Genomic DNA, 22,278 nt, shown 5'->3' with positions numbered 1-22,278 from the left:
CAATGTAAAGATTTATGGGAGATATATTCTTAGTGCTTGTCCAGCCCAGGTCCACACAATTCATTTGCATCAGGTTGGAAATGCTGAGTCAAGCTCCTTCAAATCTTATCTTAAACCTGGCTTTTTAGGAAGGGTTATTCTCCTCAGCAGGTCTGCTTCCACTGGCAGTAGTAAGGCAACGCTCCTCAGGTTGCTTTTCACAAGGATGCTATTAGTTTACTTATTGAAGTTCATTTGGCTTTGGCTTTTTAGAAGGTAGCAGCAAGCAATTGCATGGGAACACGTGTTTTCATCGTCCCTGTCTGTAATTGTAAGAGGGCACAATGAGAGCAGAGATAGTCTATAAACACCTTAGAAATGCAATCTTTGGGCTTTGAGAAGAGCGCATTGATTCGAGCCGCTCAGTTATTGCTGAATCAGTGTGGGGAAGCACAGCATGTGTATTTTATTTTAAACACTGAGCTCCTCTAAATCACAACAACTGAGTTTTTTCCTTTTGACAGTAACAAGACACATCAGGTAGCTCTCCTTTTAGGACAAAAGAGGACCCACAACCCAATATGCAGCCATTACTTCCTTTGTCTTCTGTCCTGGTGTTTTAAGTTTTCCACTCCTTTTCCCAATCTGTTCTTTTTCATTCCCTTGACTCTCTGGTTGTTTTTTCTGCTTTTCCCCCTTTTTCTTCCCTTCCTCTGCCATTTGCATCCTGTGCTTTTCCCCATCTACTGTTTTCCCTTTGCTCAGGTGCCCTGTCCCACTCCTCTGCTCCCTAGGCTAGAGAAAAGGCGGGTACAGCTGTGATTTAGCACTGGCTCCTCACCCAGCCTGGAATAAGCAACAACAACAAAGCGTATAACAAGTACTTTGTTTTAAAAGTGTCACAGATCCTTTAGGACACTGATTCAATCCTTCCAAAGAAAATAAATCCATGGCAATTTTTAATATGCATTAATAAGCTCTACCACATGGCCTTCACCTTTATACAGCCTCACTTCTCTTTATGTACCTCTTCAAACACTGAAAATAAAGACATCTATTTACTTAAGCACATCTTCCTGAAAGCATTTTAAATGCAGTAAACTTGATTTTCTGCCTTAAGTCACACCAAGGACAAGACAATAAGAGCTAACAAGAGCTCTCACAAAAACATTCTGGCCACTCACGCTACTATGGTGTTTTTAACACCAGGTAGTATTTTACACATCAGGTTTAAAGCACACAATAGTTTTGAGTACAATGACGTTTGGATAACAACATCTACAAGCATGAAATTACAAGTGTATGACGGGTTTTTATGTGCTTCCTTGCCGCACAGAAGCTCCTGCTCTTTGTCCCCCACATCCTTTATGTCAGAAGCAGCACAATGCCAATAAATCTCAAATACATTTTGAGATTCAGAGCAAGGGCTGCAGCACCCGTGTGGCATTTATAAACGTGATTTATAACTGTTGCTGCACCAGACTAGAGCACAGAAGCACAAGGAAAGGTCTCTACCCCCTTTGTGGAAATCAGAAATGGAAGTAGTGTTGTTCCTCTCCCTGGGATGTGATCCCCAATATCCGCAGTTCAGGGTGGACTTGAAGTAAGCCAGCTCTCTCAATGGAGAAGCCAATGCTACGCATGCCACTCAATCACAGAGTGGTTTGAGTTGGAAGGGACCTTAAAGCTCAACCGGTTCCAACCGCCTGCCATGGGACACCTTCCACTATAGACCAGGTTGCTCCAAGCCTGGCCTTGGTGCCTCTCTCCTTTCTTTCCCAAAATGGACCAAACCCAAAGGGAACACCCCAACATTACCATCTCTGCCGGCGGTGATGGGGCAGCCCTGCAACACCTTCTTGTAGCTCCCTCAGAGAGTTAAAGATCTTTCTAGGGCACTTACTGTAAGCATTTATGAGTATTTATGTAAGGTAGCAGCACAACTTGAAGATGTGGCAACACCCGGGCTTCACAGGACTCAGATCTGCTGCTCAATGAAGGCTTGGGGTTAGTTCCAATGCTTTTTAGGCATTTACATAACCTCAGAAAGTGCTTTGCTCAGAGCTGTCAGTTCCAGCACTACTCAAACATTATGGACTTTCACACCCAATGTACAGCACTCTGTTGGGATCGGAAAACCAGACCATGCTGTAGTAAAGAGGTTTCTTACTGATCTTGTTTCATGTCACTGGGCAGGAATGCTGAGGTGTTGGAAGCTTGAATCCTGCCTGGAAGCACCATGCTGCTCAGGGAGGGTGCTGCATGGATTACACCAAGGGATGGGGACTCCTCAGCTCATCAGACCACTTTCCTCTCCCTTTCTCCACACACTTGGCAATCTGGCATTCCCAGCTTTTCACTGAGGGAGCGAATTAACCCAGGGAAGGGACTGAATGGCAGGGATTTATTTCATGCAACCCACAGCTTGTCTGGTGAGTATCAGGCTTAAATATGTCCTCTGGAAATAATACTCAGATTGCCAGAGCTTTAGTGTAGCTGTTTGGAAATCCATCAGTGGAAATGTTAAGTTACTAGAGAGAGAGAGGTCCTAAGCTTCAGTTTCTTTAACCAAGACCCTCCTCTTTAATGATTACTGCTGACTTCCCGCTCTCATATTCTATTAAATTTCTGGGAACAAAACATATTAACATTTGCTATTCAAAATAATTCACTGGCTTCGTCAGTTTCCTTCCATTAAAAGCCTCTAACCCCTCATTGTGCTTTATGCATATCAAGAGAAAACCCAAGGTCAAAAGCATAGGGGCCCTGCTGATGCTGTTGAACCGCATCCTTGCAGCGGGGCAGGGAGAAGCCGTGCTGCTTCCCAGCAATCCCAGCTGCTGCTCCATCACCTTGCAGCAGCATCCCTGCCCACCCAGACATCTCCCACCCCAGCAAGGAACAGGAGGGCTGGAAATGCTGGCTGTCACCAGGCACCACACTACACCATCATGCCTCGGTGCAGTATCCCTCAGTACTGCAGCCTGAGGTAGGGAGCAGCAGGATAGGAGAACCCTCTGAGCATGTGGTTAGGGGTTATTTTGGGGGAATTAGTTGGATATGTTCACTGCATTAATCCACCATCCTGCCCACTGAAGGTCCCTGAGCTCCCAGATGTCCTGGCCTCAGGAGACCCCACCAGGCCCCGGGGTTGTCATTATCCATCTGTAAACTCCTTCAGTTCACCACGTACACCTTGCGTTCAGCAGCTCCTTGTAGCCAGCAGCATTTAGCAGCGTACACAGAGCTGTTGTCCTGCCAAGACCTTTTCCTTCCATGGGAGAGCCATTTCCTGCCTTTTTTCCCTTCAGCTTGTAAGAGGAAATAATGGAAAGCAGGCTCATGAAGTTACAAGTTGAATGTGGGCAAGTTTTGCTAGGGAAACATGCTCACCCAGTACAACTCAGACTCTGTTGTACAGGTACTATGCCCTACCCTGTGGGGAATTGATAACACATTCCACACTGCCAGCTCAGTTCAGAAGCTAACTCTGTGCGGTGCTGGACTACTGCAGTGTGTGCATAGATGTGCTCCTGCACACACGGGTTCTCACACTTGCTGTAAAACAGAGCTGTTATTCTTAAAACAAACACGTTCAAGTTGTATAATACTAATGGAGTGTCTCTTTGCTCAGAAAAGAGTAATATATTTTATAACCTTTATCAATCACAGTGTCTAAATCTGGAGCACCCAGATAGCAACACTCCCCGATTCCTCAGCCAGCTCCTGTATTTGCATTTTGACAGTGTTTTTCAACCCTGGCACTGAAGGGATGAGCAAGTTATGATCTGATGTGTTAAAAACAAGAGCAATTGCTCACGTGCCCTGTGCAGCAGAGCTCCTGCCAACCCCAAGGGGACAGCCCTGGTGCAGGCAAGGAGCCCAGTGGAGCAGAGCATCACCAACATCACCGCATCCAGCTTGCTGTGCAGGGGCTGGCCGCTGCTTGGGCAGCATTGGGGTTTTTCATTGCACACTAGGAGGAGAAATGGCTTTGTTACCCATCTTCCCCAAAGCTCTCCTTAATTATAATAGTAAGTCAGATAAACCAGCACATGATTTGGTTTTCTATAAGGGTAAGTTGAACTATCAAAGGTTGTAATTTTCAAGGAGAGCCAGGTGATTGTTTTTCACATATCTCCTGTTAGATAAGGGTATTCCTATTCTAGTATTTGTGCTATACATGCATACTTTAAAGCCTTAGAATCACACAATGGTTTGGGTTGGAAAGGACCTTAAAGCTCATCCAGTTTCACCCCCCAGTTTGAACCCATCACCCATTGTCCTGTCACTACAGTCCCTGATGAAGAGTCCCTCTCTAGCATCCTCATAGCCCCCTTCAGATACTGGAAGGCTGCAGATACTGGAAGATATTGGAAGTCCTTTCTGAAGCACTGAAATCCAGACTGTCATCAGGCTGTCCCAACCCTCAGCACTGTTACAGCCAATGCTCACCTAACACCACAGACTTCAGCAGGGCTACCCTGCATTTAGACTGCTTGAAGATCCTTTGGTTCCCATTCCTGACTTGGTTCCATCATTCCTGATGCTGTCCTAGCTTTCTCCTGCGCGCAGCGTTACTGAAGGGAGCAGACACAGAGCAGTGCAGGCTGTAGCACATCCCTGTAAGAGGTTACTTGAGCACAAAGCAGAGGTGCGAGAGCCAGGAGCACTGAAAGAGGGCAGTACTTAATTTGTCACCAGATATAGGAAGTTGAAGAATTTCTTCTTTAATCCTGCCGGAACTCTGAGTCAAAGTATCTGAAAAAAGTGCAATTCAGTAAAAAATAGATCCACTTTTTCATCATTATTTTTATCTCCCGAACCCTTACAATAGCTTCAGTGGTTTCGAAAGAGTTTGTCTGAGAGACAGAAGAGGTTTAGTCCTCGGGAGCCACTGCCCAGTGGAGGGCAGCCCTTTTCCCACCACCACCTTTGGGCTGTGGGTCCATGCATCCCTGCTTCTCCTGCCTCTGCATGCAGAGGGTCCTCTGCAGAACAATTCACCATCGCTGTCTGCCCAAGCGGAGGCATCTGAGGAGCGCTGGGGACAGCAAACCTTGCACTGCTTGCACTTGTTAACAAATAAAGCACTGCATGGCAGCAATGTTCAAGCTGAAGGGTAAAGCTCCCACTTGGAGCAAGCTGGGAGCACGGAGGCTCTGTGCGCTTGGAGCCTCCACCTTGCTGCTGCTTTCAGCCAAGGCCAGCATTTACACAGGATCATAGAACAAACCAGGCTGGAAAAGCCCTATAAGCTCATCCAGTCCAACCATTCCCCAGCACTGCCAAGGCCACCACTAACCCATGGCACTGAGGCCTCGTCTCTATGTTGTGTGAACACTTGCAGGGACGGTGAGTCCCGGATGGCTGCTCCTGCCTTCACCCACTACATGTTTTCCGGTGACTAAAGCACTGCTCCAAGCCTGGATTTTCATGCCAGGCTCCACAAGCTGCAGAGTAACCCTACAGACCAAATGATATGGCCAAGACCCTCTTTCCCCACCAGGAGAGAAACAATTCTGACTCATTCCTCTTCTCTTCGCTACAGGTGAGTGACCCACAGTGCTCCACTGCAGTCAACTGTAGCCCTTGGCTTTTGGAAGCCATTTGTATTCAGCTACCTCCTTGGGACAAATCTGAAGGATAACTGCCTTTCCTCCTCCCATCTTTCTGATCACAGTGCACCAACTGCTGACCATACAAAACCAAAGAGCCCATCAGTTGAAAGATCAACTGACTCAATCAAAGAACTTGGTGAAGACAAGTAGCCCAAACCCTGGCTCACTCTGCCCATCTGTGGGCACCAACAGGGATTTCTCCCTGATGAGGAATGCAGGTCTGAGCACTGAAGGGACACCATGGTGCAAGCTCTGCTCCCAAAGCAGAGGTCCCTGACATAAAGCAGGGACCGAGCTTAACCTGAACCTAACAGCAGCTTTTCCAGGGTAGGAAATGAAGAAAGGAAGCTGCAACATACTGTGGATCCTAATTGCATTTGTTCTGCAGGCTCCAAGATGTCAGTCAAAGAAATACGCCATCGCCTTTAATTCTCTGCAGTTGCCATTTACTATTTTGCTGGGAAATTGTCCAGCGCAGGAGTACCACCTAGAAGGCAGCATCAGTAATATTCCTGAACAACTCCATGGGCACACTGTCTATTCCTACACTGCGGAAAAGCAAGAAGAAGCAGCGCAAGCCAGTTTGTGCCTGTGGGAGCAGTTGCAGCAGCAGTGGGTACAGAGGCAGCCCAGGACCCAGCAGGCACATCCGAACTGGTGCACACTCTGGAGCTGGGAGAGTTTACACCAGAGGAAAGTATGATTCAGTGAGTGAAAGAAAAACAACCACCCTGAACCGAGCTCTTGTATGAGCCTCAGTTTTGTAACGCATCCCCACCTGAGATCACGAGGACCTCGGTAAGCAATACAATGAGGCAGAGTGTGCCCACTCCCCAGCTCTATCAGCCCACAGAGCCAGTAACTCCCAGGAGATGCAGATGCCATAGGGGAGACAGGGGTCGCTGAAGTGCCAAAGCCCTTTTCTGTGCAAACAGCCCCACTAAAATCATCTCTGTTCTCTAGCAATGCCTGTTGCCCACCAGAGAGCTCACTTCCCACTATAGGCTGCTCCTTAATACTTAATTAACTCTCTGCTAGGGACTCAGAGTAAGTGTTTGAGGTATTTAACATGCAGAATCACTCTGAGTCACCCAATTTTATCACTACTTTATTTCCTCCTCCCAGTCAAAATAGCATAACAAAGGACACAGCCCATTCCTGCCTCCTGTATTCCCCTCTTGCCTCAACAGGGAAACACAGATTTACCTGGACCACATCCCAGTGACTTCTAAGCAAAGCCCGGTCTGTCTGTATGTCCTTCCCTCTCTTCAGGTAAGAGAACTAGTCCCAGAGGGCAGTTTCACACCTACTGATAGATTCAGCCTCCATGCGCAGGGACATAAGTGAGGAGGGGACCATCCATTGCTAGAGAGGTAGCTCCTACCCCCTGGAAATCAGCTTAACAAGGAAAACCTGAGTCCTTCACACCAGCGTCTGGCTCTGTTTGCAGAGGGGTTCAGCAACCACTGTATTTCTGACAATGATAAACCAACCTTTATCATCCTTTTCTCTCTCTCTCTGATGTGATTTCTTAAATTCATGTGGGCCCTGTGTATTCATAAACCACATTGGCTGGAGTGAGCTGGGTTTGAATCATCCTTTAGAGAAGTGAAGATTTAATTTCATGGTGGAACTAAGGCTGACATTTCCCTTTTATTTACACTGCACCAAGGGTTAATAAGGTTACTATAACCCTAATCTTTGATAGCTCGACAATAGAACACCCTGGGATTACGGCAAAAGCTGGATTTTAACTCTTTTAATCCCATTATTGTTGATAACCTTATCAACATCGTGCCCCATCGCAGAGGTGGGGAATCTCAGGCTCTACAGTTTCCACTCATAGTGTGAGCAGAAGAGCCAGAGCTGGTTGCCTGATGCCTGCGGTGAGGTTCCCAGTTTGCTGCTTTTAAACTCCTTGTTGGAGATCCTTGCCAAGAAAAACATTGGTCCAGCGGCATATGTTGGCGGAGCGACGCAAGGTTGCTCTAATTCCCTTACTTTGTTTTTCCCTCCTCCCATGTGACAACTACTCCAAGAATCAGGCTGCCAGTCTGGCAAGTTGAGATCCAGAAACTTACTGCTAATTACCATGTTTACAATTCCCAACCTGTCCGTTGGTGCCAACAATCCAACTGCATCCTCTTGAGTGCACCAAAAGACACTTGCTGGCAATAGCTTCCTAAGGTTCCAGGCTGGCTACATTAATTACTGTTAACTTAATTTTTCTGTATTGAGAAGCAGCTTTCATTAGCAATTCCATGGATTAAAATGATCCTGATAGGAGTTTCAAGGAGTAGCAGCTTGATTTATAGGCTGCTTACCAACCTATATGTCTTTCATATGGAAACACAATTTAGTGTTTCCATATAACACTAAATTTATATGTGGTCTGGCAAATAAAACAGGCAGAGGTTTAATAAAAATCACACTGGGAAATGAAAGGTTATGCCTTCCCTTTGCAATAAAATAAGCAGCTCTACAAAGGCAGGTTGGATCATCTTTATAACTTCTCAGTAAACATTTGCCTGGACAGAATAAACCATATTCTCACTGAATCAAAGTATTGACTGAATTAAACCAAAAAAGGCATGTGTTTTATGAACTCAGCGAAAAAGAGCCCAAACTCAAACAACTGCAGGGCAGAGCCTGAGCACAGAGGATCCTATTTGTGCCCTGCAGGTTCTAGCCCAAGCCTCCTGAAGGCCATCTGTCTACTCAGGCAAAACTGACTCAATAGGGATCCCCTTTAACAAAGCACATGCTTCCACCCTGCTGGAATCAGCAGAGCATACTGTGCCCAAAGACTGCAGCAGCCTCCCCTTATAAGGGCAGTTTGGTTTGTCACAGGAATCTGAAAATTGACAGAGAAGCCCTGAAGCCTGTAGAGAAGCGCCATGCCCATATCTGCTCATGATAATGTTGGCTTCCTGGCTCCCAAAATTGAGCCTACTTGTAAATGTGTAAGGATAGATTTAAGGGTCTGTTTTTAGGCCCCTTTTTCTTGGAACCATAGAATCATAGAATAGTTGGGGTTGGAAAGGACCTTAAGATCACCCAGTTCCAACCCCCTGCCATGGGCAGGGACACCTCACACAAGACCATGTCACCCAAGGCTCTGTCCAGCCTGGCCTTGAGCACTGCCTGGTCTAACTAAGCAGCAACAGGCCACAGTAAGGATGTCTTTTGTGCCTTGAAGCAGATTCTCCACCATCTCACAGAGTCCCAAGACACCAGCCAATTCCCTTGCTGTCCTGGCAGCATTTCTCAGACTGCCAGCCGCTGTTTCTGCTCTCACACCACGGTCCTACCCTGTGGGGTTGCAGTGAGCTACTGAGGAAAAGATAACCCAAAGCAATGTGGGTTAGTGGAAGTGGAGCCAAAGCAGGGAATAAGCCAAAGAGACAGATACTAAAATCAACAGGCATTCTGACTTACAAAAGGGAAAAAAAATTAATCAGTGCTCCCAGAGGAGGCAGTCTGCATGTACTTTGGTCCTAAAGCAAGAAAGTGGAAACGAGCTTTTAGGAGCAGTTCATTTATATGAGGCATAATGAATATGCTGAGCAAAGTACCAGAGGAGACAATAAACCTGCATCTCGGAGAATGGTCTAAGAGGTGTTAGAGGAAAGAGATATTCGAGGCTGGAAAAGCAACTAGCAGTATGCAGGGACACATGGACACAGATTCTATGCTATTGACATGTTTTCCCTCCCCAACCCAGCCTGCTCAGCTCAGTTACTTACATTTTGTGTAATTTATAGTCTAAAAAAAGTCAGCCAATTTCCACTCAATTTATAATTTAGCAAGCAGAGGAGCTTGATTCTTCTACTTTACATAAAACACACATAAAACTGAAAACAAAATAGCTTCAGAGCATATGGGCAAAGTGCACAAGAGCCACAGAGAAAAGGAGGAGTAAAAAAGGACACAGAGCAAAAGCAGTGTCTGGATTGAGCTTTGGTAAGGAGTTTTGAGTGCCTTATTTGTGCATCTCATAGACAAGCAAGTTGTCATTGTCATGGGCATGTGTTAGCGCTGCCCTTTAGCTTCATCACTGGACTATCAGGCACACAGGCCTACCTAAACAACATCCTGATACTGGATGGGGCTTTTTTACTGCATCTTTTTTCTAAATCTGTTTAGATCTGTTCCTAAGTCTATTTCTTCTTTCTGAAGAAGAAATATTGTTGAAAGCCTTTTGTGACAGCATGGCAAGAAGGCATCAGTGTGTATTGATCAAGTACTGCCTTCCTCTCATTCCCTCTTGGACATCTCATTTCCTCATAGTATCATAGAATCCCAGACTGGTTTGGGTTGGAAAGAATCTTAAGATCATTCAGTTCCAGCCCCCTGCCACAGGCAGGGACACCTTCCACCAGAGCAGGTTGCTCCAAGCCCGTGTCCAACCCGGCCTTGAACACTGCCAGGGATGGGGCAGCCACAGCTTCTCTGGGCACCCTGTGCCAGCGCCTCAGCACCCTCACAGGGAAGAGCTTCTGCCTTAGATCTAACCTGAACTTCCCCTGTTTCAGTTTGAACCCATCACCCCTTGTCCTATCACTACAGGCCCTGATGGAGAGTCCCTCTCCAGCATCCCTGTATCCCCCTTCAGACACTGGAAGCTGCTCTGAGGTCTTCACGCAGCTTCTTTTCTTCAGGCTGAATGGCCCCAATGTTCTCAGCCTGTCTCCATATGGGAGCTGCTCCATGAAGAAAGTCAGGGAGCTCTCACCCTCTGGGTAAGCCCAGGTCAGTGCCACTTCCAAGAAGCAGCAATGGGTCTGCGCTGTTGTGACCATTTCTCCTGCACTCCTCCAGTGTGCCTGCCACCGCAGGCATCCCCTGAGAGAAGACACCACCACAAGTGCCAAAGCTGATATTCCTCCCTGTGGTGTGGTAGGCTCCAAATGATGCCTCTTCCCCATTTGCCTGAGGAGTCATCCTGGGTGCTAACAATAAACTCCATGGAGGCTGGTGGAGCTCAGGCTGCCTCACCAACTTCTGTCTGGATTCAGTCATTTCCAGTGAGCAATATATAAATAGATGCTGCCTCATTATTGATGCACACTGTGCAAAGGGTTTAGCCGGGAATGAAGCTTGCCTGCTTTCCTTTTATGGATGAAAAGCAGGATCCCAAAGCCTTTCTGTGATATCTCTGCACATGTCAATCACACCACACCAGGACGAAGACTGTGTGCTCTTAGGCCCTTGTTAAATGGCAGCCACATGGCCATGGGAAACAACCGTGGGAATGAGGTGCAGCTCTGCATTTGTGCACATGTGTGCATAGGCATATTGCCACACCAAACCCAAATGAAAGCAGAATACTAATGGTCTCAGCCTCACGTTTCTATTCCTTTTCAAGTCCCAAGACCGGACTGTACTCTGGGCTAACTCTGACACAAATCTCATTTGACATTATTATAAATCACTGATTTACACTAATGGAAGAGTTATCCTCTGATTTAAAAAGCGAACCAAGACCCGAGCCTCTCAGCCCTTCAATCCGGCTGCCCTAGCGCATTGATACTTGCCAGCTAAATTTGGTTATGAACTGTAGCAAGGCAAGGTATCTATATTTCAAAGAGCCATTCCTCACACTTCTGAGCAGCAAACGGCCCATCATTAAGAAGGCAAAACCTTGTCAGTGTGAGCTGACTTCTCTGAAATGAAACAGTGACCTTCCTGCTAGCTCCAGAGTTAATCTCAGAAGAGGGGTTTTAGTAGAGAAAGAAGAGCTCTTACTCTGACCCTCTCTGTGGGACACATAGTTAAGGTTTGCATCCAAAAACACATGAACTAATTCAAATAGAGCGGTGCTTGGTAAGAATTAAACCAGAAACACTCCAGGTAAATATCTGGGGGAATGGGAGGGAGAAGTTAGTTATTTATTTGGTTTGCTTTCCTTAGATTTCGCATCACGCCCATTCAGCCTCCTTTCCCTTGTTGGTGTTTTTCCTCCCCCTGTACCAGGAAGGCTGGAGCACAGCAAGCAGCACTGACTCACTGCAGCTCCAGAACTGAAGTGAAATGTGTCTATTTTCATCTCTAACTGAGGGGCTGGGTCCTGCATTCTTCACTGGTAAGAATTTACATACACAGAAACGAAGAACATCTAAACAAAGAAAGTGAAAGGGAGTGGGTTTGTTTCTTGCTCCCTAGAGCAGGACTAGATCCTGTTCTCACCAAGGCGCTCTATGAACGGCTGAAGGTGAATGGGTTTGTATCATCATATGTACAACAGCCACACAATGTCCTAACACAACAAAGAACAATATAACTTGAAAAGTGTGGTACCTAAACCTTGCCTTCCTCTGCATTACTCAGACCCCCGGAAAACATCCAGGGAAAAAGGTCTCTTTCTTAAAACCAGAAAAATCACCATGTCCTCAACTGGTGTCTGAGAAAGTTTCCATAGTTGAAGACATTCAGAAAAGAACAGGAATTACAGGGTCCTGACATTCCTAAAAGAAAACGTGGAGAAAGAAAACCCTTTCCATCCCCTCAAACCTTTGCATATATCATAAGCAGGAGCGGGGACAGCCAAGCAAAGGAGCAAAGAAACTAAGGGAACAAGAAACAGTAGTCCTTTTTAATAACCCGAGCATCAAGACTGAACTAATTGTTGGTCCGGTAAAACCACAGGCATTGAACTCTATCATTTTGGATTTCAGAAGAATGTTTTTGGTGATTTGAGGAAGAGGAGATGCTGCTCTGCATTTCCTTGGAGTAACCAAGGAAAAATTCTTGGTAAAGGATGAGCTTCCAGGTGGTGTGAAGCATTAATGCATCGAGCCTCCCTGCTCCTATTATTTCTATGCTAAGTTAGAAAAGAAAATAAATCCTTTATAATGCAGTAATTACCGTGATGCCTTTTGATTTGAATTTTCTATCAACTTCTTGTTGGGAGAATGTGAATACTTGCAAAGCTATTACTATCAGATAATCTAAAAGAAGTCATATGAATTCTACATTATCTATGTAAATGCCTCTGTAAGATGCAGTGAGACGGTTCTTTTTTTGGTAACAGGCTGCACAATCAAATGCTGTACAGTTCTGGTTCAGAATGTCCCTCTTTCTCCAATTAGAGAAGATCAATCCCATGGTGATCACTTTGCCATTGATTTTCAGTGATTTAAAACATAGGCTTGACCTACGAACATTAATAAACTTTGTTGCATTGTCCTGCCTTATTAAGAGACCTGCTAATATTCCAAACAAGGTTATGAATCAGCACTTCTTAATATTAAAGATGCGTCAGCTATATATTTCCTACGTTTCATGCCTCATGTAATAATGTAAAAGTGGTGGACATTGCATCAAGTCAGATAAACTGATACAGAACAATACTGTGGTGACAACTGACCTTGAAACAGATAAAAGATTAAATTTGACTTAATCTGAGAAAGGAGCTTGGAAACTTTAAGCAGCCTCTTATGGCCCTGCCTCCTTCTTTCTAGTGGTATTGGGGAATTATCAGAGCCATTTCGGTTCCATGGAGATGTATCACAGAAGTCAGAAGCAAGAAGGTTGTCCAGCTCCCATAGGTGACTACTGGCTGCAGTGTCTTGGCCAAGCTAATTTTCTATCTCCCAGGCAAGGGTTTTCCCACCTGGAGATTGCTCCATTGCTTTCTATCATTCCCGCTGGCTGGAGAAGTATTGGACTCCCTATAAAGGAAACATTTCTTGGTGGCCACGCTGCATTTTCTCCCTACATAGCTCCTGGGTCTATTTGTGCACGTTGGAATACAGCGCACTCCTGCAGACAGGAGAAAACACTGGGCCCACTGAAATCCATGGAAAATTCCCACTGGAGGAGAACGGTTTCAAAAGCAGGATACTCATTTGTCTATATGGGTATTATTATGTCATTTTGGCTAGGTATGTATATTCATATATATATACACACAAACACGCACACAAATATATATGAAACAACTTCCTTTCAGCTATATATTGAGGGCTCTTCTTTCTCCCATCAATCAACCCCTCTAGTTTCTGGAACATTTCACCTCATTTTCACTTGGTCGCTTTTAACTAGATACTGTTTTTCCAGACAGCAAACTACCAACTGTGCGCGCTGTTCCAGCCCTGCTTTTCCAACTCATGGTGCATCCTCCCAGTGCCACACTGCAATACCTCCTCGCCTGGTGCATCTCCTCTCATCTGCTCTTTCTGCAGAGCCACAGCACATTTACCCTCTACCATCACCTCCAGGCCTCTTCTCTTTACCTCCCCTAGGAGCCTCTCTGTCCTTCGATGTCAGGCTCTTCCCATCACCTCTATGAATTCTGGCTTGGGTTTTCACTTTTAGACTCCTTATTTTTGGCCTGTCATTTGAATAAGTTTTGAGTCATTGTTCCTATCGAGCCAACATTTATAAATAGCTCTATGCATTGCAGGTACGTGATAATCAAGTCCTTTGGTTTTTGAGCCGTTTGGTTACTAAATAATAGCAATAAAAAGCATGCAAGCAGCACGGGCGTTAGCCCAGGGAATGTTTCCGCCATTGAAGCTTGCAGGAGGCAAATGCTGAATCTGGTAAAAGAAATTAGGATTATTACTAATGAGTGTTATGATTAAGTTTACAACACTAAATGGTGAGGTGTCATAACAGCTGAGGGTAATACCTAGGAGCTGCTTTTCAGAAAAGCAGCAATCTTTTCGAAGGAAGAAAAGGAAAAGCCTTTTGTGTGTGGAAAGTCACTGTTTATCTTAGAAAAGCAGCATAAAAATCCACTTGTATAGATCACTTCCAGCATAATATAAAAACCCAGAGACAAAAGGCTCAGTTAGCTTATTCTTACAGCTGCAAAGCATGTGTATAGCTCTGTGGATGTACAGGTATTACTGTTTTCCTTCAGGAAAACCTATGAACGCTAGAACCTAAACGGATATGGGAAGAAACCTTCCACTCCCCTCAAAATCAGCTATAGTCTTCAAAGTGGAAAGAAAGCACAACTGATCCCAAGGGAATGTATCTTCCTAGCTGTACATATCTCCATGTGTTTATTGTAGGCAAATCTATGGGCCACAAGAGGAATCCCAGCACTGGTCACAAATACGCACTACAACAGCACAGCCCTGCTGAGGTGAGTGGGACTTGTGCCTCTATCTGCTAGAGTGGGGCTCTGCATATTAGGCTCCAGCCTCCCTTCGGAGGGGTGTGTATATTATATATTCATTCCATTTAGAGCTATGAACGTACGTATAAGGGTTGTAGGCTTAAATATTGGTATGTAGAGCACCTGAAATCAAATGGCACCTAATTTAGGGTATTGCTAAGCAGAGCGATGCTCCCTGTTATAGGTAGACCCAGACCGGGCTGTTCCTCTGTCTGCACAGGACAACAGGGACCAAAACTACTCTTCCTTCTCCAAATCCCATCATGGGGCATGATGTGCCTGAGGTGCACAGCCCTTGGGGCAGACCCCTGCTGTCTCCCCACTGCAGAGCAGGGTGGCTGCTTGGGGGGACCCTGCAGCACCCTGCTCTGCACCAGGGTGGCTGCCACCCCACTGCCTGCTCCCCCGTCCATCAGCTGTGCTGCTACAGAGGCCCTGGCATGACAAAGACTTACCTAAAGGAGCGGCCTTGGAGGGAGGCTACTCCAGTGGATAAAATTACCCAGAGATAGAAATCTTCATGGGATTATGGCCTTTAAAAAGAACCCCAAAAAGGCCAAGTTACAGTAATTCTTTGCGGCTAATTCTTTATTTAATTTTCTATCAGGATGCAGATTACAAAAAAAAGCCAATTTTTGAACAGAAATTCAGTATTCTGAACGAATGAAATATGCATTCGCCAAACTAGCTGTTAACACACGGCTGGGGCTGCCACAAGCCTCATTCTATAACGCTGTCTTAGAGAATACTCGTACTGGTACAATTAAAACCCTGTATTGATAAAGTAATGTCTTATTATGCTGCACTCCAGCCTTTTAGTATTATTGTTTTGCTGTTCATAGAGTCTCATTAGAGGCGGGGGGGGGGGGGGGGGGGGGGTTAGAGTCATTTTTTAGCACACAGGATTCGCAATGTCTAAGGCAAAAAAATAGGGAGTGTAGTGCTGTAAAAACCCCTTTCACTAGGGGTCTAATCTTTCCCGCAGTGAAATCAACTGGGGCTTTACTATTGCATCAAGCAACGGATTTGGCCCCAGTTATTTTGGATTTAACAGGAGCAACCTTGCTCCCTTGAGCATGGGCGCTATGTGTGTTCCTCAAGTCAGGCCTGCAGTAGCAATAGTCTCTTCTTAGAGATCTGTTGTTCAGCAATGACTGCTTCTGTCCTCCACTATAGAGACGTGACAGACCCCAGGACCTGCTAATGAACAGGGAGAGCCACTCTGAGACCATGCTATTGGGAAACAGCGTTCCAAGAGCCCTCCTGCTGCTCACAATAGTTCATGGTTCTTTTGGGGAGCACATCCAGTATTTCTCCGATCGGACCTTACAGTTTCGCTCGCATAACCCACAGTATCAGAGCAATTCCCCACAGGTTTTAGAGGAAAGAAATCCACAATCATCAAAATGTTAATTTTGACAGTGACAAAGAGTATACGCATTAAAAATGCATCAGCCCTGTCATTAAGGCATTATTCAGCAAAACCAGCTCATCATGCTAAACAGAAAGCAACCAGAAGGAACTAGGTATAAAAGGAACATTTTGCCAAGCTTGTATTTATGGAGACCAGTCCAATCCATACTGCGCAAGATACTCAACCAAGCAAAGAGCAAACCAAACCACATCCTTTATGTGATGAAATGGGAACTCCTGATAATACTCTAAGTCGTGACTCAAGGGAAAATGTCAACTGAAAGCTCAGATCAGAGGAAGGTTTGTAATACAAACCTGGCTGTTTAAAACAGTGCTTTCCATCGCTGTTCCTGCAGCGCTTGTGAATGTGGCTTGTGTTATGGTGCTGAACTGACTAGGATTTAGCAGCTGATGGTGTCTTTTTAAAGCGTAATTTAACATTATTTCTGAGGCTGTTGAACATACTAAACTACAAGGAAAAAAATCTGCTTTCAAGTGGTATTAGAGGAACACGAGGATCAGAGTGCTAGCATCAAAGATGTGTCTAAAGAATAACAGATCCACACATCTGTGTAACAACGAGCACTCCACTCGCTACTGAAGGCAACAGAGTAAGATTCCTTTGGCAGTTGTTGGAAATAATTAAGCAGAACATAGATGGCCTTTCAATTGCTAAGCGAGAGACAGAGAGAAAAGACATTCTCCATCATCCCACCTCTCGCTCACAACCTAACGCTCACCCCATGTCTGGCTCACCCATGTTAAAAATCATTCTTAGCCTGAGCTTATGGGAAGGATCCATTCAAAAAGGCTATCTCATCACAGTACTCTTGGTCTTGCTTTAAAATGGCTCCTGATCTAATTCATTTCAGGCTGAAATGTGGTCTCACAATTGCAACTACGAGGTAGCAAAAGCTGGGATCATCCGGGCGTGCAGAGACGTCTCAAATGGGGAAACATAGGGATGATCACACCCTGCTCCTTGCCTCTGCCAGTCTTGGGGGCAGAGGAGCAGGGGAAAAAAGACTGAAAGCATGAATGCTATGCCTGCATTTTCCTAAGCACAGCGTCTGAGAGGCTAACCAGGCTTTAACCAAAGGCTGTGCCCTGCTGCTGAGACTGGAGAGAGGGACAGATGCACCTCTTCTTCTGTGTTGGAGATGAGGCATGGCTTGGCTAGTGATGGGAATCAGTGCTCCCTTGCTTGTGTCTCCCACCTGCAAGTAGCATTTGGGGAGTCCTGAACTCTTGGGGGTATGGGGAGGGGCAAAGAAGCCACCACCTGAGCTCCATCTAGGGAAACAACCTCTTGGCCCTGAACAAGGTGGGGCCTCAGGCTGATGAGCTCTGGGTGCTTCCCGACCAGCTGAGCGTGAAGCTGGCGTCTAATCCTGCTCCCACCGGGCTGGTACCGTAGGGTGAGGGCAAGGGGGGCATAACCCCCACGATGCAACCGGCCGCAACCTGCTCCCTAGCAGCGACCCAGGCTGGGAACAGGAGTGTCCCCAGTGGGCGTGCGGGCTGCTCGCCGTCTCCCCGTCCCGCACAACGCGCCTGCGGTGGGGCCGCATCCCGGGCTCCGGCGGCAGGCACAGGCGGAGCCGGGGCCGCCCCGACCCTGCGGGCAGCCCGTGTCCGGCCGGTGGGGACCCCCGGTCCCCCTGTCCCTGCCGGAGAGAAGCGGGGGGCCGCGGGCCGGTCGGTGCCGGGGCTTCCCAGCCGGGGCGAGCAGCTTCGCCACCAGCGGCCCCGGCACCCCGGGGGCCATTTGCGGTGTGTTCATTCCTACGAGGCTTAGCAAAGCCTTCCCCGTCTCCCCAGCCGCGGGCTTGCTCACACACACACACACGCACACAGAGGAGCGGGCATCACCCCCCCCACCTTCCGCAGGGGAACAGGGCGTCCGAGCTCCCCCCGCCCTGGCAGAGACACAGACAGAGTGAAACATTGCAAAGCGTAGGAAAAGATGGAAAAGGTGCTACCTTGGCAACTAGAGGAGGTTAGGAGCCAGCTGGTGGGCTGGGGGCGGTCGCGCTGCCTGCCTGCCTGCCCGCCGCCGGTACTCTCCTCGACTACGCGTATTCTTAAGCAATAACAACGTAATCCGTATTATCCACCCAAGAATACCCGTCACCGAAGAGAGTCAGAAAGCTGCTGCTGTTGCTGGTGGTGGTGGTGGAAGTGCTGCACCGGGACAATAAATCCATAACTATAATTCCCCTCTAGAAGAAGGAGAATCCACAAGGGTTGCCGAGTGATCTTGTCCCATATCCAATGGACGCTGAACCTTCCCATCCTGCGGAGGCAAATGAGAAGAGCAGGCGTTTAATACACACGCGTCCAGTCCCTCTGCTCTCCTGCTGCCTCACTGGAGTGGGCAAGGTCTCGCAGGCGAGGTGAAAGGAAATAAATCAAGGTAAGGTTCAGTTTACCTGGTGACCGCCTGGTTTCTCCCTCTGTGCTTCTCTGGCATCCTATTCCCTGCCCGTGTGCTCCATCAGTTCTCTCTGGGAGCTTGCAAGAGATGACACACGCAGCAACAGATTCCTGTAAGAGAGATACACGGTTAAACACACAAATATTACAAATCTATTTGCATAGGTGGGCTTGGGAGAGCTCCGATAAAGCAGCAGCCACGCCTGAGAGACTTTTCATCTGGGCTTCGGAAACGCATTTTACAAGTCCTGACTCACACCGACTCGGTGTGCTACCAAGAGGAGGGAGGGCGGAAAGGAGAGCGGCAAAGAGAAAGAAAATCAAAGAAAGACACCGCAAAAGGCTCCGAGCTCAAGCAGAGGCGCTCGCTCCTGTGCCGGGCCTCCCCGGTGCCATCAAAAAACCCAAGTGCCATCAGAATCTAAGGCGAGAAAAAGGCTTCAAAGTACACATCCAGCGCGTTTGGCTCCCCGCATGTGCCAGAACGGCAGCGCCCGGCGGCTGCGAGGCACCGAGCCGGGCGGGCAGCTTCGCGGCAGCGCAACCACCGCGCTGACACCCGCCGCCCCCCCCACCCCCCGCACGCGCTCTCAAAAGGCGAACCGGGGATGGGGGGAGGGGGGGGGGAAGAAAAATAGTAATAATAATAATAATAAAAGAAGTTATTTCCAAACGGTGCCTGCGGCTCTGCCTGTCACCAGGCGCGTTCCCTTATCAGCAGCGCTCGCACTTGGCGGGGGGGGGGGGGGGGGGAAGAGGCGGGAGGGGAAAGCTTTGTCTGATGATCTGCCGCGGTGATAATAAACGTTTATTGTTCGCCCAACTAAATAGAAAGGATCTCTGCCACGTCATGGCACAGCACACTTCTCCTGGCGATTGGGAACTTCGCCGGGTTATTTCACCCCGGCACCCGATGCTTGAGGACCAGACAGCTTCTGTAGGATTGACGCGTGAAAAGTGGCGTGTGTGGGGGGAGCTGGCAATGCGCCGCCAGACCCGCGCAGAGCGGGGATGCTCCGCACTTCTGCAGCCAGGAGTAATTATGCAGCACGCACCGCTCTCATTATCCACCGCACTCGGTAACTGACCAGCTTGTTGATTAGATTCCGACTGAAATTAATACAAGATGCAGGGTTGGACTTGATGATCTTAAAGGTCTTTTCTAACCAGATTGATTCTATGATTCTAATGCTTGCTTTTTCTACAGATTCCTTCCTTAACATGAGCCCTGGTTTCCCTTGACATATTACCACTATTCTGCCTATGAAAACATACGAGAAGACAGCATGTGTTTTGTAAGTCAGAGTCTGAATTTGAAAGAAAAGAGAAAAACAAAGTGAAAAAGAAAAAACAATACTTTTATAGCCATACAATCTTAAATTAAGAAAAAAATAATCCCATTCACTCTCCTCTATTTTAATCTCATTTTAGGTGTAATTTCCTATATTCCTCTAACAGCAAGCTTTCAAGTCGTATTCTAAATGGCAGCTGGAAAGTAAATACCAAACACTGTCATTTTTCCCCGCTGTGAAATTGAAGGCTGCAACCCCATTTAGCTGCCGTTGCAACTCAAATAACCGATGTGGTGGCTTTCCTTCAACTTGAACAAAAGCCGTTTGAAAAGAAGTAAAACGCACCGAGTCGTGGCGAAAACACTCTACGGCGGCACACCTGGACCGATGTTCCCCGAAATCTGGAGCCGCTCCACAAAAGAATTAGGCAAAAATCCAAACTTTGGGGTGTTGAGGATTATTTTTTTGTGTTTTCATATTAAAACATGCGATTCTCGGGGAAATCCATGCAGTTCTCTGTCCGTCTGGCACTGCCCTTCCCCTGAACGGCATTCCCCCCCCCCCCCAAGCCCCCTCTAATACCGCACCTGCCGAAACTTCCCTTGCCCGGCCCCGCGCCGACCCCCACCGACCCACCGGGCCTTTCAGCACCGGGGTTGCGGACAGCTCCGGTCAGCGCTGAGCACCCCACACCGCTCCGCACTTCCTCCCGCCGGCAGGTCCCTGCCCGCCCCAGCCCAACCCGGTACAGGCGCTCCCAGTCGCACCCCCCCCCCTTTCTTCTCCTCCACCCTCCCCTCCACCCTAACCCCCCCCCCCCCCCCGGGCATGCTGAGCACCAGGGGAGCGAACACCCCGCCGCGCTGCTCGCCTCGCACCTTCCCCGCTGCATGCGGGAGGTGCCGCCTCGGCACTAAATACCTTTGTTCACCGGCTCCGAAAGCCATGTTTACCGGCGCTTCCCCGCAGAAAGAGCCCGGCTACCGGAGCCCCAGCACGGCGGGGCCGGGGAAGGGCCCCAGTGGGAACCTCCATCGCCTCTGCCGTGCCTGGGGAGGGCGGGGAAGCGGCCGGAAGGGAGGAGAACGGGTGGAGGGAATTAAACAATTAAGCTATCAGCAGCGGAGCTCTGAGCAGAGCTCGGGTTTGCCACGAAAAGCGAATTTCAGAGGTGGGGGGGGGGGGGAGATACAGAGCCTATCCGTCGAGAGGCACGATGGGGTTGCGAGAAATTGATCTGAAGGGGGGGGGGGGGGGGGGAACGGAAAGTGGGGAGGTGTGGGGAAGAGGGAATAAAAAATTAAAAATTAAAACAAAAAGGAAGGGAAAGAAGGAGGAAGGAAGAAAATATTCACGCCCGCTCAAAGGCAGCCTCTTTCTAAAATCACTGGAAGCTTGCTCCTTTTGCCACCTACCCGAGTAACCACCAGAAATCCACCTCTATTGAAGCGCTTACCCTTTAAATCCAGGCTTCGAGCAGAACTCCAACTGTGTGTAAAACCAGGGAGTCATCTGATGTGTGATGGGGAACGGGCTGTGGGCAGCAGCAAACAGCTTTCTCTCCTGGTGCCGGATTACCATGTTAACAAACCCCGGGAAGGGACCCGGCGCCTCTGGCTGGCCATGTCTCGTTGCTTTCACACATCGGCGGCTGCTCTTGCTTCCCATGTCCCCGGCGATCGCCTCTCAGATGAATGTGGGCTTCCAGAAAAGGAGTCGGGGGGGAGAGGAGGAAAAAAAAAATCGCCTAATGCAATCAAATCGATCTGATCTACACCATCTGTCGCCTGCCACTACACACAAGCGTTAAAATAGGAAAACGGGAGACACTGACAGCTCAGGAAGGTTGTTCTGCAGAGTTCATTTTTAGCAGAGCATAATTGGGTATGGACAGCATACAGTTACCAAAGCTGCTGTTAACCATCCAGTAGAGGATCCCAAACATGCTAATGGTGGATTAATTGAGGAAGATCTGACGTGCAAGCTTCATAGTCTCTTATTCATGACTTCCCAACGGGAAAGGACCAATGCCGTGTGGGACTATGGTAACACAGAGTCAAAGAGCTGCTAAGAAAATGGCTCTGTGTTCATAGCACCTCTCTCTGATAACAAACATATGTCGACCAGAGCCATTTAGCATGATGGAGGAAATGAAATTTTCTTAGCCAAGGTTAGCAATTCCCATCGCTTGCACTTAAAGACAAGGAAAAAATGGACTGTGGGGCTGAGGTGCTTTCGAGTACTGGTCTTGGGATGTGCAGCTAGTGAAAGCCAATGGCTCCTGCTCAGATGGGGGGGGGGGGGGGGGGGGGAGGGGGGAGGGTTTAAACCCCAAATCTCTTACTTCTTACTGTGACCAAAGTGCATCCATAGCAAAGCTCTAAACACGCAGCACTGCTAATTTCAT

General features: G+C 47.7%; 1 long non-coding RNA gene across 3 annotated transcripts in view; it reads right to left on the bottom strand.

Annotated features, from left to right (window-relative positions):
* LOC133273622 (uncharacterized) overlaps positions 1–22,073 on the bottom strand; it is a 41,796-nt gene extending 19,723 nt beyond the window's left edge. The window contains exons 1-3 of one of the 3 annotated variants that reach the window (XR_009744899.1): positions 21,328–22,073; positions 18,576–18,690; positions 18,126–18,439 (exon numbers count right to left, since the gene is read on the bottom strand). This is a non-coding gene — a long non-coding RNA (uncharacterized LOC133273622). Of the gene's footprint in view, positions 1–18,125; positions 18,440–18,575; positions 18,691–18,836; positions 19,146–20,792; positions 20,984–21,327 lie in introns of those variants that run through there. The other 2 variants (XR_009744900.1, XR_009744902.1) reach the window with 2 other exon arrangements.
* Between the last annotated feature and the right edge of the window lie 205 nt (positions 22,074–22,278).

The sequence above is a fragment of the Pezoporus flaviventris genome, unplaced genomic scaffold (assembly GCF_033815535.1).
Source record: "Pezoporus flaviventris isolate CSIRO_AGI_PZ_B2104156 unplaced genomic scaffold, CSIRO_AGI_Pfla_v1 ptg000001l, whole genome shotgun sequence".
Taxonomy (NCBI): Eukaryota; Metazoa; Chordata; class Aves; order Psittaciformes; family Psittacidae; genus Pezoporus; species Pezoporus flaviventris.
This window is presented reverse-complemented; position numbering and strand designations above follow the sequence as displayed.